The sequence below is a fragment of the Orbicella franksi genome, chromosome 1 (assembly GCF_964199315.1).
Source record: "Orbicella franksi chromosome 1, jaOrbFran1.1, whole genome shotgun sequence".
In the NCBI taxonomy this organism is placed as follows: Eukaryota; Metazoa; Cnidaria; class Anthozoa; order Scleractinia; family Merulinidae; genus Orbicella; species Orbicella franksi.
Genome location: NC_138145.1, coordinates 5,646,491 through 5,653,561, shown reverse-complemented (window position 1 = coordinate 5,653,561; position 7,071 = coordinate 5,646,491). Strand labels below are relative to the sequence as shown.

Genomic DNA, 7,071 nt, shown 5'->3' with positions numbered 1-7,071 from the left:
CACTCATTTGGGTTCCCTTTATCACTGATCGCACAAACGTTAATAAACTGTGCGATGGGTATTCTATGCAACTCCTCTATCTATTATTGTATGCACCACTAATTAGTAGAGGATTTGAACCAGTGGCTTCTGCGTAAGAAAATGGGGACGAAGCGAAGAATATAATCAAGTGGGGACACTTTTTATATCAATATGTTGACTTTAAATTATTCTTTTAAATAATGATGATAACAGTAATAATAAAAACACTTTGTCACTTTGTGTTGTATTTAGACTCGCTTGAAGGGGTTGTCGGTAGGTAGGGGAGGGGGGGGGGGAAGCAGACAGAGTAGCTTGAGTACATTTGTCCCCTCCCCTAAAAAATAAGCCTGAATGTACACAGGTTAGTACAGGCACAGTGAACATAGACGAAGTGAAAGTGGACCTCTGGACTATGTTTATTCTTTGAACTGATAGCTGCCTCTACTATTAATTTGATTTTGACTAATAGGTGATATCAAGTGATTAAAATGTTTGCACTGTTCACACTGGATAAAAATTTCCTTTTTAACTTTAAAATGTGAAAGTGGAAATCCGTAATGCCTGAATAACACATCTAATATAGCTACAATGACTAAACAAAACTAAGCTGTTAAAAAATAGCTGAGCCATGAAAATATTTACCTCGATAGCTAGAAAGGTAAAAGTTGACTTTTCTTCAAGGACGATCAAGTGATCTTCATCGGTGGCGCTGTTCAATTCACATCTGCATTTCCCGCCGTGTGAAGGTCCGAAATTAATGGAAACACAGTTAGGTTCCATATAACACAATACTCGGCAGCTCCCTTCGTTAATGACCTCTGCACTTCTGATGACATGATCCTTCATTACCTTGTTCTCTATTGGTTCCTTGAACTCGATGATACGGTATTCGTCATCTGTGAATGACGCAGAGAAAATTTGTACGAAAACGTTCACCATGCAGTAATCAAGTAAACTTATAACTTCAGTAAGAAAGATTTAAGTCCATATTAGTCGAAATATTTCCGAATTAGCAAAATTCTCAGCGAGCTACGACTCGCTTCAACGTTGACCGTTGAGGAAGAAGTCAAGGCATTAAGTCAAGTTACGTTTTATGTATGTAAGCTCAATTAAATGTGGCTGTTGGCAATAAAGAGATCATCAAATTCTCAAGTGTCTTCTGTGAGCAGTGAGTTTTCCCGGTTCAGCCTGGTGCTAGACTGTGAAAGAAGTGTCAGTTTCCCCCTGCAGCAGCTTTAAACAGTTTCCATCCAAACACTCGCGTTACCATCGACCAAACGTCGTAATCGACAAAAGAAATAGACGTCATTAACTGTTGACAGGAACACCTTTAAACACAGCAGGAGTTATCACAAAGAAAGAATGAATATTTTCCTCAGTATATAGTCTTCACTTTATTTTGACTTCAACTGCAGTAGCAGGTGATGTTTGAAAGAGTGTTCATGTCTCACTGTAGCAGTTAAATCGCAAACATTAAGCATTTTTGAAATTATAAATCAAGGACGGACTTCTTACAGTTTTTAATTTCATAGTCCATGACAAGGAAATATTTCTTCTTTCCTTTGCCCCAAACTGAACAGAAAAGAATGCAAAGCCATTACTATACATACACGCCGATATTTGCAAATTTGCTCCAGGCTACAAATGTTAAATATAACCTTAGCTGTTTTAAGAAGTTTGATTAAGACTTGCAAGAAAATATTAACAACAGAATTCCGGCTCTTGTTGAAAATTATGTCCTTTCTCCCTAAACCTTTTAAGCCGTTTACAATTGCAATGTAGGTTTTCTTTTTGCAATGAAGGAATTCAAATTTTATTGCACTCATATGTATGCAGACTGAATAACGTGAATCTACAGTCTGGCGCAAACGATTATACCATAATTAATGTACATAAATATCAGGCAATTGACAAATGACAGGAAAACAACATGACATTGATTGTTAAAGAAACTTAACATATTGACTTTTCTGAGTGGGTAATGTCGTCGACGCTGCGGAAATCTTTGGTAAAATTAGAACATAAGATAATGGTTATAAATAAAATATGAAGCTCGGAAGAAAAACATCCTTGTTTTGTTTTATAACTGCTCACAGTTAGCCTCGAACGCGAACAAAAGATGATAGGTTTTTAAATTGGGCGAGTGACTGCAGAACCAATAGAAACGAGTCGGTTCAGTTGTTTAACCACTCTGTGTGAGAGTAAAACAAACGATGCACAAACGTGGAGACCCAAAATAAATTTTGTTACTTGTTAACCTCGTTGGGGTTTGATGACCAGTCCCTGGAAAAATTGTCATTGAATTATGCATAAAACTTTATTTCAAGAGAAAAAAGTAAGTCAGGTCAGTGAAAAGCATTTATATATGCCGGGTCCGTTAGACTGAAGCGGTGAATATTTGCATCTGTGTTCATTACTGTTTTGAATTCATTATTTCATTTTTTACTTTTAGAACACGCGAGCGGTATCAAGCTGTTTTTAGTTGTGAAATATCTTGGAAGCAGATGACTGTCTCGATAATCCTCGAAACTTTATGTTATGCTAAGGGTATTTCATTCCAGTTTGTAATGTCTTTCCAGCAAACCTGTCATACAGTAGGCTCGATTTCCGCCGCTTTCTCGAGTCCAGTCTACGTTCCTCCCCGAGAAGGAAGGAAAGGGGAGGAACGCGGGCTCCTTTCCCGAACAGCGGCTGGTAATCGAGCCTAGTCATACAGCGTCCATTTTACATAGACAACGGTGTTGTTAGAACAGCCTTCCTTTATCGTTAGGGAAGGCAAGTACACCCGATCTGTCAAGCTGTTATCGTAAACGTTTTGAAGTTGATCTCCTGACCAGTTTTGTGAGTTAATCTGCTGACCAGTGGACTGCTAATTTTGCGGTAGCTTGAGCTTTCGCTTTCATCGATAAATGTAGCAAATGGCTGACATGCGCAATCCTTTTAGTAAGCCTAAATATCATTCACAATGTAAACTTTAAATACAAGCACTTTAAAATGTGTCGCTTCCCTTTTTTAAATCCAAGTTATAGTTTAACAGAAACTCCTAATTTTACTAATTTAAAACTTTTCAAGGTTAAACTTTCTTTGGTTGATTTAAAAATCAACTGAGACTGATCCTAAGTTAAGATATCTCGCTGCAGGCGCCTTTTGTGTCACGGTCTAGTTAAAAACGACAGTGAAAAACTTTAATGTATAGCGTTGTCTATTCAGGCAATTCCATAGCACTTGAACTTCCCCAGTGTAGGGTAGCCGCGTTCATTAAAGTCCTCTTGAACAGCATGATTCGTATCTCCTCAGCTCTTTAACTGGAGGATGTGTCAGTGAGGAGGCCACTGTCTTTACCCTATATTTCATCATTGGCATCACAGTTGCAAGGTCGTTCTGGCTTTGCACATGAGCTGCTCATCCTGCATGCGCACTTGTCACTGCCGGGTTCTGCTCCACCCCAACACGTCATTTTAGCACAATCACGTGAGACCCGCCAGGCATGATTGAGGAGCACTTTTCAGAAAGGAAAACAACGCTCGCGGAATTATGAGATAGAGAGTGACAAATGAACTCAAAGGAAAAATTCGAATAATTGATGAGCTAAACAGATTTTAAAATTTCGGACGATTTTCATTTCGGACAAAGAAGCTTGCGAAATTTTCAAGCGTCGGAAATTTCAAGCCTCTGAAATATTCGGTAGTGTATCAGCTCTCATAACCTGCTTTTGTTTGGTATCGTAAGCAGCTTCTATTGCTTTTAAGTCTAAGTCATTGTTTCAATTGTTTGGTCTTTTGTTTTTGGCTAGGTTAGCGAGTCAATCATATTATACGTTACTAGAGTTGCTACATCACCCGAAATATTTGTAGCACTGTATAAAACTTTTAATAGCTGCAAAGCCGCGCTCTAGTTTCCTTTACTTAACGGCTTGAGAGAATATTTTTTTATTTTCTGTCGGTGTATCTATAAAACTCCTGAGAGTGCAGTATAAAATATTATTTTCACAGATGTGGTTTCAGGCTAAAACGCGTTTTGTAGGTGTAAATTTTTGTTGGCTATGTTTCAGCAAAGTGTCCGAAATTTTTGTTCAAAAAAAGTGAGATATAGTGTCCGAAAATTAAACGTCCGAAATTTTTCTACAGGTAATGTACTCAGTCAAAGCGTTTAAAATTTTTATGAGCTGTAAGTTAAAAGAAGAATGCTTCAGCAAACTTCAACGTGCTTTAACGTGAGTTGGTAAAGCAGACTTAAGCCAGGAATTTTATGTCAATTTTGAATTAAGTTCTATATGTCATGTTAATTGAGCAAGAAAGCATTTGTAACTTTTGGCAGTATCTCTGAACGAAACGACAGCAAAAGGTTCAAGTGTCGCTGTTTGCTCAACTTCGTCTTTCCTGCACCGTAGGAATGTTTCCTCTTCGTCAGTTTTATTACTAATACTTGTTCAATTAACGAACAAGTTTCCTATCAAGGAATGAAGTAATCAACGGAACTCATGCCAATTGCAGGACAAATTTCATGTAGTAAAGAGCGTTAATGCCCGCGCAATGTTAAATAACTTAGAAAAACAATTCAGCAGATTCACAAACCGTTTAGTAACTCAAAAGTTACACTTACCTGTGCAATCAGGACCAAGTGCGAATATGCTTCCAAATGCAATGAGAAAGATGAAAGACACTACAATTGCACGTTTAAAACAACTGGAACGAGCCATTTTCTGCCCACCGTTTGACTATGCAGTTGACTCATACCATATGTAAAACGCCCGATGCAAAGATTCCACTTTTGACAGGAACAGCTCACATTTCAGCAGGTGTTTACAAAAAAATCGTAATGGATTTTATTCGGTTACGAAACCCGAGAGATTTCTAGTAGATGACATTTCAATTTCCACGCCAATTAACTGGAATACGACTCATTTAGATATGACGAGCGCAGCGAAAAGTTAAGAATTAAGATGCCTAGCAAAAGATACCATTTATTTTTAATATTTCTCCGAGAAAGGTACAGCCTTTATTCATTTATAATAACACTACTATTCGCTTTACTCAGGAATTTAATATCTGGAATCTACAAGGGAGGTTTAGACGTTATAATAAAATGTTATTTACCCGTGTGGAATGAATAAATATTACCGCAAACAGGATTAAAAGGAATTGAAAAAATACACAACCCATGAGCGAATAATATCCCTTCTAATCATTTCAATCATTTCTTGGCCATAATGCCCATCGGAGACACCAGAATATCGAATTTACAAATACTACACGGTAACCTCTTAAGGAAGAAAACCGCAAACTATATTTTATTTATATTTTCCTTGATAACCTAAAGAGGTAAAGGAAACAGCGGGATAGGTTTACGCGCAAGCTACGCAATAAATAAAGGTACCTGTATCCAATTGATTGACTGATGTCAATCTTTAAGCGACAGTCATAAATTATAAAACAACTATTTGGACTATAGCGGCTAAGAGGTTTACCTCTCGTTAACAAACACCAATAAACGTGACGAGGAAAGTGTTTTACTTCCAACGTTCTAACAACGGCCAAGTCTCTCTAAAACGGCAAAGAGGAGTTTTGGAGTTTAACGAGATGTCTCTGAATGCTAATGTGTTGTTTATTGTTGTAACGAGTTTCAGAGCTTGAACGATTTTATAGCCTATGTATTTAGATGGGGCATGTGAAAACTCGTATTTCGCTTTGGACAGTTTAGCGCGCAGTCGCTTTGTCATTATAGCTCTCTTAAATTATTATCAGCCGCAGTTTGCCTTCTCCTTTCTGACTTCGTTGCGGATAAGCTATTTAATCAGCTAGGATGCCATTTTTCTCCTTGACAAAAAGAGAAACTTCTGGTTTTGAGTGTTATACATTAAACAGACCGCAATAAGGTCTTGGCCTTTAACACTGGTGGCTCCTTAGGCGAAATCGGAGACTTGGGTAGTAGCATTTTTAATTGCGTCGCACTAGCGATGATGACCGCGGCTAAAACGAAGTCAGAAGTAAACAGTGTGCATAATGAGTGCAAAGTAAAGAACGGATCAATGTTGGCAATTTATAGTGAGCACGTTCACACAAGCCTGACAACACTTAGGGTTTAACTTGATCTGAGGTTAACATCTCTGCGTTACAGTCGCGATGCCCCGCTATACACTTAAGAACGTACTCGATTCGTACTAACTAAGAGCGATGCAGTTCAAGTGTACAACAGTGCAAAAAATGTAAAACAAGTGTAAATTACAACGAAGATTTTCGAGGTTAGTACGAAGACAGTCGAAGACTACAACGGTCATCCAAAGTATTTCAAAGGCGGTCTGTGGTCACCTCGAAGCTTTCCGAAGATAAGCGAAGATAACTAGACTTTTTTCCGAACACTTTCGAGGAGCATCCAAACCACTCCGAGTATGTACGTATTTATGAACATCACCCGAATCTTTTCTGAAAATCACCCGAACACTTCTGACGATCGCCGCACAATTCCGAAGGGTTCTGAAGATCATCAGACGATTAAGGAAGGTCATCCGAAGATATTCGAAGATTCTTCAACAGTTTTGGAGATTAATTGCGAATGTTTCGGTACTTTTCGAAGATATTTGGTGAAGCAAGGACACTACAGCCTGCCTATGTAAACAATTCATATTACGTCACAGTTAAAAGACCTTTAAGAATGGCTGACTGTTAGGATCGAGAAACGCCGGTCAACGACCCATTTGGCAAATCGCTCATATTTTGCCCAGAGATACCCTTAGGTGACCTAATTCTAAAAATCATATTTAAAGGTTCCAGCGAATTTTTATTTTTCAGAAATTCGCAACAATTTGAAAGCGCGGTCAAAGTGCGGTTTTTCGTGTAATAAAATGACAGAAATAAGGTGCGAGAACGAAGCGCTGCTTAAGTCTTAAAATAGTTTCAATTGACTTCAAACTTCACACAAATGTGGCACAACCACTCTAATTTATTCCTTGTTTTAAACTAATCTCAGAGATGTTGATATAGTGGTTTTCCGAATCATTTTAAAAACACCTATGAAGCGTGTGAAAAATAACGGCAAAATATAGGTCATGTT

At 38.0% G+C, this 7,071-nt stretch overlaps 1 pseudogene across 1 annotated transcript in view; it reads right to left on the bottom strand.

Annotated features, from left to right (window-relative positions):
- The window catches only part of LOC145468159 (neurexin-4-like), a 15,859-nt pseudogene extending 9,194 nt beyond the window's left edge, over positions 1-6,665 (bottom strand). The window contains exons 1-2 of the transcript XR_014042152.1: positions 4,624-6,665; positions 664-917 (exon numbers count right to left, since the gene is read on the bottom strand). The product of XR_014042152.1 is annotated as a neurexin-4-like (transcript). The remainder of the gene's footprint in view (positions 1-663; positions 918-4,623) is intronic.
- Positions 6,666-7,071: the final 406 nt, after the last annotated feature.